Source organism: Lates calcarifer, unplaced genomic scaffold (assembly GCF_001640805.2).
Source record: "Lates calcarifer isolate ASB-BC8 unplaced genomic scaffold, TLL_Latcal_v3 _unitig_4451_quiver_2966, whole genome shotgun sequence".
Classification (NCBI taxonomy): Eukaryota; Metazoa; Chordata; class Actinopteri; family Centropomidae; genus Lates; species Lates calcarifer.
This window is the reverse complement of record NW_026116910.1, coordinates 1-17,142: the sequence shown is the minus strand read 5'-3', so window position 1 is coordinate 17,142 and position 17,142 is coordinate 1. Positions and strand designations below refer to the sequence as shown.

The following is a 17,142-nucleotide window of genomic DNA, read 5'->3' as shown; positions in this document are numbered from 1 at the left end:
CTTGTCACATGTAACTGCAGTGGCTACTTTTCAGCAAAAGTTACATCGTCTCATTTTAATGGGGTGGGTGTGAGTTAGGTTTGTGCAGACACTGGAGTAGGCAGGTTTATCTAAATGCAGGCTCTGCTCTAATGTCTGTCATTACCAGGTATGCTTTATTGTGTACATGTTTATATTTCATGCCAATATTTTACTACTCTCGAGTGTGAGAGGAGATGAGGCTGTAGTTACATGGAGATTCACTAGCTGCAAAAGAAGAACCTAAAACTTAAAATCCAAATGTTTAGACTTGTCTTTTCACCAAATACTCTGACACCTTGCCATGCTGACAAAGATCTGTCCACCAGTTACTTCTTAGCTCGTGCAACATTTACTTACAAATGTGATTGGTTTGTAATTACAACAAACTAAACAAACCTCAAACAATGCAATAAAGAAATAAAATAAATAAAATAGCTGTGGTAAAGTGAAGAGAATGTGACAGCTGCTGTCACAGCTTTGGCTGCTTTGCTGCAAGAGCAAAGAAAACCCTTGACTGAATTTTCATCAGTTCAGATCTGGTTTCCTCTGGCCACAGTCCCTGGCAGGGTGGGAATGCACAGGTGAACAGATGTGGACTGCTGGCTCTCTGCTGGGCACACACACACACACACACACACACACACACACACACACACACACACACACACACACAGGTGTCTGAGTCCTGGCTTCGGTCCAGTGGCCTTGGGCAGGTCTTTATCTTCCAGTCCCCCAAAGCCCCTTAAGCCCTGCAGCTATGCCAGTCTGCTCTACCCCTTCTTCTTCTCTATATCTCTCCTTGCCCTTACAAACCATTTTTATATTTCTCCTTCTCCCTGGAATCCACCTTCCCTCACTTACTTTTTTCAAGCCAAATCTTTTTTTTTTTATCATTTCAATCATTAAACTTTTTCCTTCAGATCTCTCTCCTCCCTTCTCAAACCTCTGTTCCAACTCACATCTACACCTCTCTCTCTCATATCCACCCCAGGGCTGCACTTTTGTCTCCCTCCAACCTTCTCTCTGTGGAGGTCCAAAGTCCAGTGGTTGCAGCACCAGAATGTCAGACAGCCATATATTAACATTTAGACAGCCTCTGGGCCCAAAGGGGATCTCCACTTTAAATCAGTCACATCCTCCTCGATTCCACAAGCTGACTGGTACAGCTGGCACCAGCAGAGCACTGGTGTCAATCTTCACATGTTTAACACTGTCAGTTGTCCAAAATGACTGTTTTATGGCTTCACTTTCTCTCACAAGACTTATGTATTCCCCTCAAATTCCACTAAACACACTGTGTTGTGTTGGCATCTGTGTCAAATCAATGTGACATTCTAACTGCTCCACAGAGAATTAGTTTTTTTAAAAAAGGAACAAATGGGGAAGTGATGTGTACCATAGCTATACGCATGGCTAGCAGTTATTTACATTATTCAATAATCTGTTGACATTAAAAAAAAAAAAAAAAAAAGCTCCCTCGCAGTTTCCCAGAACTTAAGGTGACATCTTCTGATTGCTTGTTTTGTCTGAGCAACTGTACAAAGATCCCAAAGATCTTCAATTTGCAAAGATATAAAAAAGACAAAGGCAGGGCATCCTCACATTTGAGAGCCTAGGGCCATGTCAGTCAGTCGGTCCCCCGCCATGGTCCAGTGTGAAATATCTCCATGAATATTGGATGAATCTGGATGAATCATAATGACTTTGCTGATCTTGAGCTTTCTGCTATTGCTTCAAGCTGATCAAAATTTCAGTTTGTCCAATACTTTTCTTTATAGTCAAATACCTGTAAAAATAAAGCCAATCCCATCAGCCTCAGCTGTACTTTTATTTAGTATTAATTACCATTATTAGCCTTCTACCTGTTGGTAAGATTAAGATGGTGAACGTGGTAAAGGTTATACCTGCTAAACATCAGCATGCTAACATTGTCATTATGAGCAAGTTGCCATGCAAGGGTAAGCATGTAGCGAAAATATTAAAGTGCTACATTTTTTCAACAATGAATTCTTTTGAAGAACTTTCAACTTTCAATTAGCATTATGGGCATTATATCATATACAGATAACTTATCATTTCATTATGTTATTACTCAACAACCAGTATCAATGTACTTAATAAATCAATGAACCGCTCTAAATTGAGCCTTCAACAATTTCAAAATCAGTTTTTAAAAGTTATGTTAATGAATATTTTCTAGAGTTGTCAACTGATGAACTGATTTTTTTTACTTACACAATAACACAGTAATGATTAATGTGTTAATTAAAGTTTAAAATACTAGTATTTACTTGTATTTTTGTGAGGGTATAAACCAAGTACATGTTGGAATAAGAAATTATTTCAGTGTCTCGGTTTTGATGATGAATTTGATGATGAATTTGAATTTGCTGAACAACAATGTCCACAATGAATTGCTGACTTAAGTGGCAGACAACCACATGAAGTGAACATACACTGCTTGTCGGTAGATTGTTTGTGAAGTGATATCTCAGCTAAATAAATGCTAGTTAGCATTAGTTAGCTGGAAAGACAGTTCATCACTGTACTGTGTACACACAACTCTGGTTTTATCAAATCTTCCATCTGGAAGTGTTTTAAAATGAAAATTTCTGGTAAGATGTTTCCTCGCTTATCGCGGTAGCTGCACTTGCCTCGCCTTTCACCTTTCACCCCAAGCGGTAAACACTCATGCTGGAATTGTGGGAGGAAGTTATGCTCAAACTTGGTTGGCTGTTGGTGGAGACCAAAATGAAACTAAAGGAGAATGAATATTGGCTGTACATTCATCATGGCAAGCACAGACATGCTAATGTTGCCCTGTGTTCATTATTACAGCTTTATAAAGTGATGTCAGTGTTGTGTTTTCAGATTGTTCTGTTGTTCCCAAGTGGCCAGAAAAAAAAACAATTAATATCATTTTAAAAGAAGCATTTGTTGATGCATGATGCCCAGTGGATGTAGCGGAGCCTGAGGGTTTTATATACTGAAATATTTTTGTGTTGTCTACAGATTTGAAACTGGCCTTTAACTAGGATGTAAATGTGCTGCTGTCTTCAGCAGATTTTACAGGTTGCTTAATGATAGATTGTTGATCTCAATGGGAATAATGAAGATAAATAATGATTCAATCAATAAGAACCAAAGAGTGGTTCATATTGACTCCCAAATTTATTCCAGTAACTGCATAAACACAAAACTCAGCGCATACAAAAGTAAAGGGGGATCCATATAAAGTCGTGTCTTCCCTCACACATTATTGTACAGTCAAACTTTGTGTAACTCTGGAAGACACAGAAAAGTGAGACATATTATTAGTCACTGTTGGGATAGCACAGCAGAGATAGGGTGGAGCACAGTGATGGTGTGAAATCCCTGGAAGGATAATTCTTCGTAGTTAGCGAGTCTCAGCGGTCTCACTGACTGGTACTTTTTTTTTTTGTTGCTGTCGGCAGCTTCGTTTGTGTGTTGCTTGTGTGTACGCTGGCAGTACTGCACGCCTGTGTGTGTGTGTGTGTGTGTGTGTGTGTGTGTGAGCGTGCACACTGGTATGGGCTGTGTTTGTGTTACTGCAGAGGTGACAACAACCAAAAATACACTAGCTCTGCAGGCCTGAATTATTCAGGGAGTTGAGATGGTGCAGCAGGGGGTGGGGGTGGGGATGGAGGTGGATGGATGAGAGACGGCAGCGAGAGAAGAGGAAAAACAGTATGGTGAGGACGAACAAAGTCGGGGAGAACGACAAGGTGTAAGAAAGTTGAAAAACTGGGGACTCATCAAAAACAAACCACACACACACATAGGCTGGTGACATGAAAGAGAACACACACTCACACACAAAAACATACACTTTGTTATGGCCTGCTGTGTTACAAGATGAATCGTTGCATCTGCAAATTTTAGTGCTAAAAAAACCCACAAATCTTACATAATAATATCCTAGTCTTCAATATCTGCACACAAAACACACATCAGCAGTGTCTCTCTCAAACATACACACTGCATGCCTTCGCTACCGTATCCACACACACACACACACACACACACACACACACACACACAATGCATTTCTCAATCTCTTTTATTCAATGCATGCAGGCTCCCCATCGCCTTTCACTCACATTGAAATTCCATCTGTTTTTGCAATCTGGGAGCGCAGCTGTGGAGCCTTTACATTTCCTGTCTACCTGGACGGGGGGGGGGGGGGGGGGGGGTCAAGGAAACCCAAAATGGAGACTGAAGCGTGGAGCCACATTTATCGCTCTTTAGCAGGGAAACTGTATACATCCGATATCCAGAGAGCCTTACAGTACTGTAAAGGAGGACGTTTTTAGAATGGGTGGCTCTGCAGACAGATTGTTTTATGTAGCAACAGAAAAAAACGTCAGCTACACAGAAATACAAATCAAATCCCTCTGATGCTTCCAGAAAACAGGAACTGATTTAAGAGCTGAAGGGCATACAGGACAGCAGTGAGAGACTCAGTGGTGTACAGGTGACTGCTGTAGAAGGATTGGGAACATAATTAGTGACTTCCGCTCGGTGCAAGGCACTCAGACAGAGAGGAGAGGTCTGGAAATAAGCTGTTACTGTACGTCTCAGCCAGCTCCTCAGAGTCCCATTACCAGTGGATGTCTTCCCATCAGTGTATGTGGGGGGAGGAGGAGAATGTGGTGGTGGTAGTGGGGGGACTAAGGAGTAATGGATTTTAGCCTGGAGATAATGACCGATTGACCGAGTGTGGGCCGAGGCTACACATGACAATGCACACAAACCTGTTGGGTGAAAACCAGCACCAGGCTTTCTGTGATGCTTCACAGTAAACCAGATGACAGGATGAACAGAAGTGATGAGTCAGTGGCAACAAGATTTTCTGTTGTAGTCTTGATGTTTTGCCACTCATCCAAGAAGCCTCTTCAGTTCATCAAAATGTCAAAGCTTCTTAAATGAATGATGAATGTTAGAATTTTTCAGATGTTTTTTCCTCGCACTGAGACAGATTTTTTAAAATTCCAAGTGAAAACATTTGTACTAAATGAAATGTGCCCTCAAATAGTGATGATTCTAGGTCTTCTTTGTATCTATTTCCTCAAGCGCCAATGAGACAGGCCTGCTAATTCCAAGTGAGCAGGTCTGACAGGATACCAGTATGTTTGTCAAGGAACATTAGCTTGTAGAAAATTAGATTTCTGTTCTACTGCTGTCCATTAGAGCTTTTAACTGACTGCTGAAGGAAAGGAAGGAGGGAGCTGGAGACGTGCCTGTGTATGTGTGGATTATGTGTGCACACGTTTGTTGAGAGGTCAGAAGAGTGAGCTTCTGACCAGAGGGCTACATGTTTCAAAGCTGAGCATGTGGGAGGTAAAAAGTTTAAAAAGTTACTGTTTGTAATGTGTTTTTTTTTTTTTTGTTGAAAGTTCCTTGGAAAGAGTACGCAATTTAGCACAAATTAAAAGGAGAAAGGAGAAAGTTGTTTTGCTTTTGCTGCTTTTACTGATGCTCCATTTACTACTTAAGTTTCTGTCCACAGGACCTCCATAAAGGATATGAACAAGCCTTTCCCTTACACTGCATAAAATAACTAATAACCACAAACATTCAATTGGTGAATGGAACACCTTCAGTCAACACACAAATTGTCTTACAGGTAACTAGGTGAAAACATCATGTTTTCTTAAAAAAAAAAAAAAAAAAAATCTGGTAAACATCATATTGAAAAGGTTCATACAACAATGCCCATATGACAATCCCAGACATCCATGAAATAATCCCACTACAGAAACGGGATAGTTTTTGTTACAGTTTTTGTTATAATCTGTCAATTATTCTGCTATTAATCGATCAATGTCAGAAAAAAATTCACAGTTTCTCATCGCTCAGTGTATTGTTTTGCTCAGCCAAACCCAAACATATTCATTTTCAGCCATATAAAACAGAAACAAGCATCAGAGAAGCAGGCACCAATGATTATTTGGCATGTTTGCTTGAAAAAAGATTTAAACATTTGATCTACGGTTTCATGAAAACAGCCAATTTCCTGTTGACTGACTTATCATTTCACTTCTAAACCCCACACTGTACAAAGGCTGAGAAAACTGGACCGTTTCATGCTCTCATTTGACTATTTACCCAGCATCTATGTAATCAGTACACTTTTCCCTTTTCAATTTGACTCAGAGGAATTTCCTTGAAAGAACTGCTCCATTTATGCCCAATTAAAAAGTTATTTGTAATCAGTCTGTAATTGGAAACTTCATCCTTCATACATGTTGAACTGTACCTTGCCTGTGGACAAACTGTACATTTTTGTGTATTGTTGGAGGGTGCAGTATTAAGTATGAATGTTTTGTACCATGGCAGTATGACTGCCAACCTCTCCACAGCTTTCACATTAATACTGCTGTTCCACACTTGAGTAAACTTGCATATCTACACACTCCAATAAAACAGGTGGTGATATGCACCTGGCTGGTTTGCAATATGCAGATAAACACAAAGAGGAAGAAGAGTACACTACACTACACACCTGATGTAGTGGACAGTACGCAACATCCACAATAATCACACAGACTTTGACTTTGGGTCAAGTGTGCTCAGATCCAGGCCTGAGTCCTTGATGTTGAAAGATGTTGGTTACACTAGCTCAGTAGTTCACTGGAATAAACTGGAAGCGAACCTATTGAACATTGTCACTATTTTACCTATAATAGTGCTGAGTTACACAGTTCTTTCCACAAAACTTCATCGGAACATTATAGATGTGTAAAATATATAGTTGACAGTACACAGAAATCTGTGCATGTCAAACAGAGCCATGCAGGAAAATAGGATAACTTAGCCAACTACAGTACCTTCACAAATTAAAAGTAATTTTTTTTCCACAGAGTCTACAGACATTAATCCCTTGAACAGATTTGACAATCCAGTTAAATCTGCCAATGTGAGGTTATATATGGTAACATGGCAGCATGCCAATTAACAGCAGAGTTTTGAGACATTAATTCTATGAGACAATTAAACAAAAACAAGTACATGCTTCTACAGAGATTGGATTTGTGATTTTTGGCCTGGTCACTAATATAACATCCCTCTGATGTGTCAGTTTCCTCTCTCTGACCTCCACTCGTTACAGTGACTGCAGAGTAACAAAAGACAGGATGAGTCGAGGCAAGTGTCTGCTCACCTACCACTTCCCATCACATGTTCTCTGAGGCTTTATCAAGTGAAGCGTGGGTTACAGAAGGAGTGTGAGAATTTAATGGTGTGAGGGAGCAAGACTGAGATAGGGCGTGAATTTGTTGGAGTCCTGTGTGTGTGTGTGCACGTGTGTGTGCGTATATGTGTGTTTTGTTTTTTCATTGTGGTACATAAGATTCTGCTGCAGTGCATTCACACATCAGCCTTCAATGCAGAATCCAACCATGATGTCATCTTTCCCTTTCATCTTTCTCCCTCTGAATCTCTCAGGCTGTGGAAGGAGGGGTTTGTTTCACTCATGATGTAAGGTGAGAGGATCTTCTCTGGTGGAGAGAAGGGTGGAGAATAAGGGAGACGAAATAGCAGAGTAAAGGGTTAATTTAGGATTAAGATTTAGGATGTGAACACCCAGCTGCTGTGACACTGAGGAAGCAGCTGATCACTTTACCTCTGTCAGTCATGATTACTGAGTATTAAAGCTGTAAGTAACACCTGACACCATGCACTAATCCAAAACATAATATGTACCCTCTACAAAACCTAATTGGATTTTACTCTTTTTCAAGTGAAATTTAATAACACCATGGTAGGATATCAAGATGCCTTTCTCTGAAGGAAGCGGTACTGAAACAGTGTCTCAGTTAACTGAGGCTGATCGAAAGAAAACTGATCAATTAAAAAAAACATTGATTATGGATCAATGCATTTCTCATTTTTCATTTTTTTTTCCCAGTTTGTCAAATATAAAGATTTCATCTCTTGCTTTCTTCCATTTTATTGATAATTATTTAACTTTTAGGAATTGATTATATATTGGTGATATTTCATTTTCATCATCATCAAGTACAAATTACCTACCTGATGAATGTCTGCAGACAAAATGTCAATAATAAGATGTTTATAAATCTTTTTGTTTTTTCACAGAGTTGATGATTCATTGCACCTATCAGTAAAATATTCTGCTCTCCATGAATTCTGTAGTAGAATTGTTACCATTCTTTTGCAAATTCTAAAAATAACTTTAGATTTTGATAGAGTAGCCTGTGATGAAAATTTTACATTATTATGAGCATTTTATACACGTCAGTGATTAATCAATTAAAGCGGCACTCCTGCATTATTGCTATACTTTTGTGAAGTTGGAGGACTCAGTAGAGAGATCAAACTAAAAGATGATCAAAAGCAGCACAGCAGAGGCCAAGATATTCTGACTTTTAGTCCCTTGTTAAGAGTCAAGCTCCAAAAATCCAACACTTTCCGTAATGACCAACCAATACAGTATCTTTTCATTGTGACTTTCTAGTGCTAGCCCAGGCTGGGACTGCTAACAAGTTAAAGGTGAGTTCGTCATATACAGCAGATCACTAGCTAGGCTTGTGAGTAGTCACTACATCACAAAAATTCTGGATCTACTTATTTAATGTGGAGGAGCAAATGTCACTTTGCAGTGACAGACCTTACCACTCCTCTGAAAATACATGCCCCCTGTCTGGAGGCTTTCTGTTATAAATGTGTAGTCTAAGAGCCCAATATAAGATAAGGACATAATCTGGGTTATTGTTCAGTAACAGAAAACAATATACAGCTGCTGGGTAATACTCCCCATGACCTAACCTTTATGTGTAAAGTCAGTTGTGTGCCCCTTTAATCTCAACAATAATTGATCAATTACAAAATTATAGAACTGTTAATGCAGCACCAGGAACAAATACATCACTTTCCTTTAATAATAAGTAAGTTACACACGGTTCTTGTCTTAGATGTAATACACACAAAATCTGTATTCTCTGCTTCCACTATATACAGGTGGATGAAGGCAGATACAGAAGCTTTAAGCATTCACACTAATTATACATCTGCTGTGGCCTTCACAGTCAACACATCTCTACCTGGTTGACCACCTATGTGAGATTTTGGACTGATGTGCTCTCCACGTCCATCATTGAAACACCAAACATCTTTTGGAAAAATGCTGTTAACCTCTCCAGTTGCATTTTAAGACACTTGGAAAATCCATAAAAAGGAGCACTGAAGCTGTCCTAGTGGCTCACGATGGAGCAACTCCACACTTTGATTTGTTTTTTTATTTGTTAAAAAATCTGTAAATGAAACCAGTATCAGCATGTATCCTCATGCAAATGTGAGTACTATGAAAACCTCATTGCTATTATAGAACTATTCTCTTTATATTTCTAGCTCTGTCTGTCCATGTTATTGCCATAACTGCTACATGAGCTACTCCTCCTCTTGAATAGATAAACATTCACTCTGCCCTTAGCTGACAAACCCCAACCCCAGCTTCCAAGTAGTGAAGCACAAGCATACACAAACCACAACACAGTGTCTGCCACAAAGACCCTGGCAACCTTTAGCTGCTGAGTCCAGCCAAGTGTGTACAAGTGTATGTGTGTACGACTGACAGAGAAAGTTACAGTCGTGGATAGTTACATATTTACATATCTATAATTTGACCTCTAACTGGCCTGTCCCTGTTATTGTTGTCCATGACAAGTGTCTGGGCAGAGGGGAAGATACTGTAGCTTGTCCTCTAGTATCATCAAACTTCAAAAAGGCCACTGTTATGTAATTCACAGAGTCTTCCTGTCAGATTGGCAGCTTTTTGATTTTTTTTTTTTTTCCTCAAGTTGTGACTGAGCTTTCAAAGGCCTGAGGGACATAAATCTTGCTCTGCCAATGAAAGAGCAAAGGAAACGTGGAGTTCAACTCTGACCATGACACTCTCCAGATATGGATCTGGGACGAGTTTTTTTTCTGTGATGTCAGCAATAAAGAGAATAGAAAATATCTGTGGGACAGGCAGAGATGGAGAGGGAACACAGGGCGAAAGCAGGAGACAGAGAGAAAAAAGGGAATGTGGACGTTAGAGAAAGGAAAACAACTGGACAGAGAGAGAGATAAAGACAGAGGCGTCAGTGATTGGTCCCTATGATGTCCACATTCAGTTCCTGCTGCTTCCTCCTCTTCCTGCTCCCACCAGCTAAACGCATCACACTCACACTTTGATGAAATAAACACACACACAGGAGGGGATGAGTAAGCCGCTGCTACTGCAGCTCCCTTGGTGAAAAACTGATTTTGAGATGTGCGTGTGTGTGTGTTTTCTGTGCGGTGAAAATGAAAGCATGTTGAACAGCAGAAGCACAGCACAACCCAGTGGCAGAAAGAAAAAGAGCCTGAGGGAGGAAGGGTTCAGTTCAAGGTTTTTTTTCTTTTTCCTCTCCAAAATGACATTTAATGGGTGTTTTTATGTTTTAAGACTAAACTTTTTAAGACTTTTTGTAAAAAGAAAATGTAAAATGCTGTCAAAACTATTACTTACTTAATAGGATTTGTGAAAGCTGTAAAATGACCCTCACATTAATCTTCTCTCTCCACATACACGGATCAGCCATAACATTATGACCACTGGTGGATGAAGTGAATAACGTCAATCATCTTGTTATAACACAATGTTCTGCTGAGGAAGCTTTGGTCCTGACACACTCCCCAATGTCAACCCCCCCCCCCCCCCCCCCCCCCCCCCCCCCCCCCCCCCAGCAAGGTAATGTTCCCACCTGACCTGGGCTCTAAACTCCCCAGATCCCAATCTGATTCAGTACCTGTGGGACCTGCCTAATATTGCATAAGTCACCCTCATACTGGGGGGACCTATTTAAAACAGCTCTGACTTGTTGGGGCTTGGACATGGGATATCTGAAGATCTCCTGTAGTGTCTGGCACCGGGTCATTGCCAGCAGATCCTTTGGGTCTGGGTTGCGGGATGGGACTTTCATGGATCTGACCTGTTCTGGATCATCCCACAGATGTTGGGTCAGATTGGGATCTGGGGAGTCTGGAGGCCAGGTCACCTTGGGCTCTTTGTCGTGTTCCCAGAGATATTTCTGAGCAGTTTTTGTGGTGTGGGGGGAGCATTATTCTGCTGGGGGAGGCCCCTGACATGTGTTGAGTGTTGTTGCCATTGGAGGTGTGTACTTGGTCTAAAACAGTGTTTAGGTGGGTGGTATGTGTCAAAGTAACATCCAGATGAATGAAGGACCCGTGGTTCCTCAGAAGAACATTGTATTGTAACAAGATGATGAATGTCATTCACTTCAGCTGACAGTGGTTTTAATGTTATGGCTGATCAGTGTATGCTGTAAAGGATCCTAAAAAGGACTTGGCAAGACAGTTTCTTTGTTTTTCATGATGGTCACCGTATCATAGAGCCATAAATTCATGCCATGTCTTGATCCCAACCAATCATCAGTCATATCTCTGTGTGATGTTGGAAAGGGGAGGTCAAGAAATTATAAACATCCTATCAAGAGAATGCCAAACCAACAGTTAGTGATATAAACCTAACGCTAGAGAGCACTATGTCATATTACTGGTCAATGTAAAGTAACACGTTGTAGGGGTCGCACTAGACAGGAAAATACAAATAATTCTGACACATTAAACTTTTCGTTAGGGCATTGCGAGGCATACCAGACGCTACACTGCTGTTCTATATTATCTACAAGGTCTGTTTGACAAATGTGTTTGGGCCTGACACTGGAACTTTGTTGGCCACAACAACATTTTGTCACAATAGGTTTGAATTTATGTAATAAGAACTGGGTCTATGGCTTCTCAACTTCAGTTTTGGGCAAGTTTTACCTTTCACCTAAATGTTTGAAAGAGTATTCCACCAATGTAGTATTACAGCCTTATTACACTATCAGACTTATGATGGACAGTTTTTTCCAAATCGATACAACAGAGCTAGAGATATTGTTTTTTTTATTCCACAGGTGTGGTGAGCTCACTTCTTTCTATCTCCACACCCCTCAATCAGTCTTCAGCCCAAACCACTGCTGACTTCAGTAACATCACTTGAGGACATTTATCAGACTTTACAAAGCTCCCCTTGGAGACACAAAAAGCTTTATGCAGTTCTTTCTTACATATGTTATACTCTGCAAGTTTGAGGGAGAGGAAGTAGATGTAATTTAAAGAATTTTCAAACCATCATCAGAGTGTTTTAATATATAGATACACTATGTCTTAAAGCATGTTGGAAGGGGTTTTTTCACAGTGTGTCAGAAGTGGTATTGGGGAATTGAAAAAATGAGAAAACATTATCACAGCTGTCAACATCATGTCATCATAGAGCTGCACAATCACAAAAATAAAGAAGAAAGAGTTTGACTTGAAGTTAGGTGCTAAAACCATCTCTCTAAAGCAAAATGGTCCATGACAAAAAGAGGAGCCACTCAACAGGAAGCAAGAGCCAAGGTGATGGACAGAATAGAAGAATATATTCTATTCTAGATGATGTTACACTGTTGGGTGCAACAGAAAACACCTGACTCATGCAATACATCTGGAAGATTCATGAATTTTGTATGACTAAGAGAAAATTGCAAATAGGAGAAAATGAGTGAATGCCACAAGGTTTTTCTTATGTTCTTTGTATGCGTATTTAATACTACTTATTACCACAAATCTGTTCATATTAGTGGTTTGTGCATGAGGAGAAATGCTCCTGCTAAATTTTTATTTTGTATTTCATGTGGACCAGACCTTGACAGCTATCATATTAAAACTGTTGTCTGCATCTGTCCGGGAGAATCCCCCACCCCGAAAAATTTTTTAATAAAATTGAACCATCCCTAATTGGCTGCATACCCTCCATTTTCTCCCAGGCCCTTGTGCTCGGGTCCCACACCTCCCACATCACACCTCCCTGTTTCACTGTTACACAAGGCACTGCTCACTCTCAGCACAGCACTCTGCCTCAACTGACTTCAACTTTTATTTCATCTGATCACAGAGTCTTTTGATTTTTCTCCAGGTTGAGCTTCCTCTCGGCCGTGCTGTCAAAGAGACGTGATTGAATGCACCGTGTGTGTGTGTATGTACCTGTCTGATGGGTTCGGGGACCCGGTAGCGGCAGCAGGAGTGTGTGAGGCGTACAGCAGTGTCCAGACTGATCTTGTGGCCCACAGACACGTACACAGGCTTAGAGCTCCTGTCAGAGCTACGCAGCGCCTGCACACAGACAGAAACATCAGTAACTTTTCAACATTCTGCTCTCTGTCTGATGGTGATCATCACACACATTTTGTTGAGTTTGACTTTTAGCAGGGGTGTCTATTCTTTGAAGTCAGTGGCAACAAAACAACAAAACCTCTGTTAAAACTAGTTGTTTTCTATTTTTGTGTGTCTGTCTTTGCCACACCTTTCCAAGCACTTTGCCTGAGGCGGCTGTGAGTGGGAAGCTGTCTCCTCCTCTCTGCAGAGCAGCTATCTGCGAGGTAAAGAAACAAAAATCAAAGTCAAAAAAAGATTTACAGCATGCCAGAGCAAACAGCAGCAAACTGAGACAAACTGTTAACCTGCTGGGGAGACTTCACACTCTGGTCTCTTTCTCTTTAACCTCTGTGTGTCTTGACTTTCATGTCTAACTGAAGCTAGTATGTTTTCAAAATTCTAAGATTAAAAAATCAACTGAATAATACTTTATGTTATTATCTGGCATTTTAATTTTTTTATGAAAGCCCAAACTAGGCAAGACAGATGCCTTGTATTCATGATTTGGTGGATGGATGAACTCAGGGTAACTGCTTTTTAAAATGACCTCTATTTAATTTTCTTCAGTAGAAACTAAAGTTTTGCTCTCACAGTTGAAGAGACAGTACAAAGTCAGACACAGTGATGTGGGCTGCTGTTGACAGGTGTGCTGTGGGTTATAGGCCAGAGCCATGAAGGAGCTTAGCCTCCAAGGGGTGATGGATGGAGTGTCCACTCTACTATGACTGATTACAGCAAGCAGCCAGCAGGGAGACAGGAGAGGCTGCGCAGGGCCTCCGATCCCGGCTGGGATGAGGCCAACTGTGTGCGAGGGCATGTGTGCGTTGTTTGTGTGTTTGTATGGGAGCAAGAGATTTGGCTTCTATGAAGCAAGTATGGGACTGAAGCCAGAACAGCAGAAAGACAGAGCAAGTCATCAATAACACACTAGTTTGAGTTACAGCCAGGCTATTAGTGAGAAAGAGACATAGAGAAAAAAGGGAAAAAAAGAGAAAGAGATGAGATGGAAGGAAGACAAAGTGAGAGATGAGAGGGATGGAGAAGAAGAGTAGGAAAGCACTGGTGGTAAAAAGAGAGGTAAGATCAGACAGATGCTGGGCAACAAGAAACTTCAACACAGATATCATTTTCCAAAAACTGAATCAAGGACAAAAAGGAAGAAACAAAACAGTTTCTCTCCTCTTTCATCCTTTTCGTTTTGTCTCAGCCTCGGCACAGACAAAAACACACTGCACTCCCCTGTCTCTGCTCAAGCACAGACACATTACATTTACATCTTGTGGGAATTCACTGCAAGTACAGAGCGACTAGAGAGAAGGTAGGATGAAGGGTTTTGTTCAAGGACACTTCAACGGGATGCATGTATGTTTTTTAATGGACACACTGACTGCTTGGGGACTACACTGCAAGACTCTTTTTCTTAATAAGTTGTCCAGTCCATTATTTAGTGGTAAAGAAAAAAAAATCCAGCAGACTAGAATAACTGAGTTTTCTCACACTACAGCTTAATTATTTTCTTGATTTAAAGGGATTACTTCAACCTCTTGAAAATTCAGTCTTCCAAACTGTTCATGTCAGTCTGCAAGTTGTAATTTAGAGTCAAAAACATTAGGAATTTCTGACAGCTGCAATACTTTCTGCTTGGTGGAAAGAGTGTCAACAAAATGGCTGCAAAGCCTCCATTGACTAATACAAGTGATTCATCACATTTAAAAGAAGCTGTACACTGTCTCTGGTTTCACTTGTTAATGAACTGCTCCAAATTTTTCATACCACAAAATGTGTTAATTTAGGCTGAATTAGCTTATTTATTTAAATGATGACTACAAGGCAGTGGAGGTGAAGAAGCTTGAATATTCCAAAGTCGGAAAACAGGATGATTTCCTATTCTTCCCATTCTGCCAATACTGCAGGAATGCAGCACAAGTACAGAACTAGAATCAGAATGTGGTGAGCATAGCTAGCTAACAGACTGGAAGCAGGGGAAACAGCTAGCCTGTCTCTGTCCAAAGTTCAAAAATACACCAACCTACCCACCTCTGAGGCACACTGAGTGGCATGACTGATTTTATCTGTTAACTTCAATCACAAACATAAATGTAAAATGACTAGTTGGATTTCTGAGTTGAAGTCTTCCTTCAGGCTTCCACACATTTTGTACTGACTGGACAGTCTCAGTCTTATCATTTCTATACATAGACACAATTTGTAACATACTTGCCAACTTCTGTGTGATTTCAGAAAGTCACTGTACACTGCTGCTGTTCGCTAACTGCTAATCACGTTCAGGCTCCAGCTCTGTACTAATAATGAACAAATATGAGAGTAATATCGATCTGCTCATCTCACTCTCAGAGAGATAAAGACTAAGTGTGTTTCTCAGAATGCTGAGCCATTCCTTTAAGAAGCTCTTAAAGGCTTAATATGACGATAAACTAGTTAAGATCAATGTGTTACACAGTGTATCGATGACTGTGGATACAGGACCATCCTGCAACAAATTATGTGTACTTGTGCTTTTCAACCACACAATACTTTTGCTAGAAATTATTTTATTTCCACATTCCACATTAATTCCTTCAGGAATCTGTGCACCTGTGTCTTATAAAGACACACACACACGCACAAACACATGCAAACACACACCTCTTTTACTCTTGAGGCAGGTGCATTTAATTACTGCAACAGAGAGAGAGTTCTGTCTGGAGCCTTCAGAGACACTTCTCAGACTGAATATTGGTTTTTGAAAACACTGTGTGCTGTAAATGTTTTTGGAAACCCTCTATGACATCTAATTGAGTATGGCAGCCTATCGCTTGTCAGTGGTACGTGGTGGTGTGGCTTGTAGAGCCGGTAATGGCTAATCTTATTTCTAAACGGCTAATTTTCTGAAATTTGGTAGGGAGCCTGACGGCTTGTGTTTCACAGATTACCTCAAAGCTAATTTCCCCACCAAGCGATCAAACACTGAAGCTGGTGTCAAGGCGTTGCGATTCTGTGCGTGCCTGTGGACAAATTAGACGGAGCCCCAGAGACTGACAATTACATCAGTATGGACGGGAAGGGACTTCTAAAATTTCATGCACAGCAGCTGATTCAAAGCTGATCGCTTGAACCCAAAGAGGCAGCACAGACGTGTGATGCCGATGCTACCTGATACCTAAAATGATCATGTCTGAGCCAGTAGGATTTTGGCCCAGGTTGTATCAGTACGTGCATGTGACTGCATACTCAAGAGGTGATGTGTCTTGTGTGAACACAGAGATCAGATTCCTTCCCAAAGCAGAGACAAACCAACATTTTCTGATTCCACAGCCACTAACACTAATTGCGGGAGATGGATACACTCCTGCAGAGAATTGAATTAGCATGTTATACTACTACATGAAGACTGTTGGGGTTACAAACAGAGTGTATTGCCTGCTAATTGAGTTAGCAGTGAATCAGATGAATGGTAGAGCCATCCACTCTGGCTCCCTTTTGAAAAGCACTTGTCATCAGCATTACAGGAAATGCCCATCACTTCTCCTCTATGGTTTGACATCATCTACGAAATATTTACATATTGATGTTTTCCTCAAGTACAGTGCTGAGATTAGTTATTGCCAATGTCAGAACACACAAAAAAAGTTAGGTTGAGGGATGACACATACATTAACAACACAGTGTGTGTAAAGTGTAAATGCATCTACAATCCACATGTAGAGGTTATGCAAATGTAAACATTTGAAAATATCTAAATGTTCTTCTTCTTCAGAAATCCAGGTCAAAAATGGAACGTGACAGACCAGATTTTGATGTGTATAGCAAAGGCACAGGTGAAGATATAATCCAGTTACATTCCATGAC

General features: G+C 40.5%; 1 long non-coding RNA gene across 1 annotated transcript; it reads right to left on the bottom strand.

Moving 5' to 3' along the window:
- Nucleotides 1–5,909: 5,909 nt before the first annotated feature.
- On the bottom strand, nt 5,910–13,516 carry LOC108899635 (uncharacterized). Its single transcript, XR_001963588.2, has 3 exons — nt 13,442–13,516; nt 13,123–13,251; nt 5,910–7,541 (listed from the first exon to the last, which is right to left on the bottom strand). It is a non-coding gene; the product is annotated as an uncharacterized LOC108899635 (long non-coding RNA).
- Between the last annotated feature and the right edge of the window lie 3,626 nt (nt 13,517–17,142).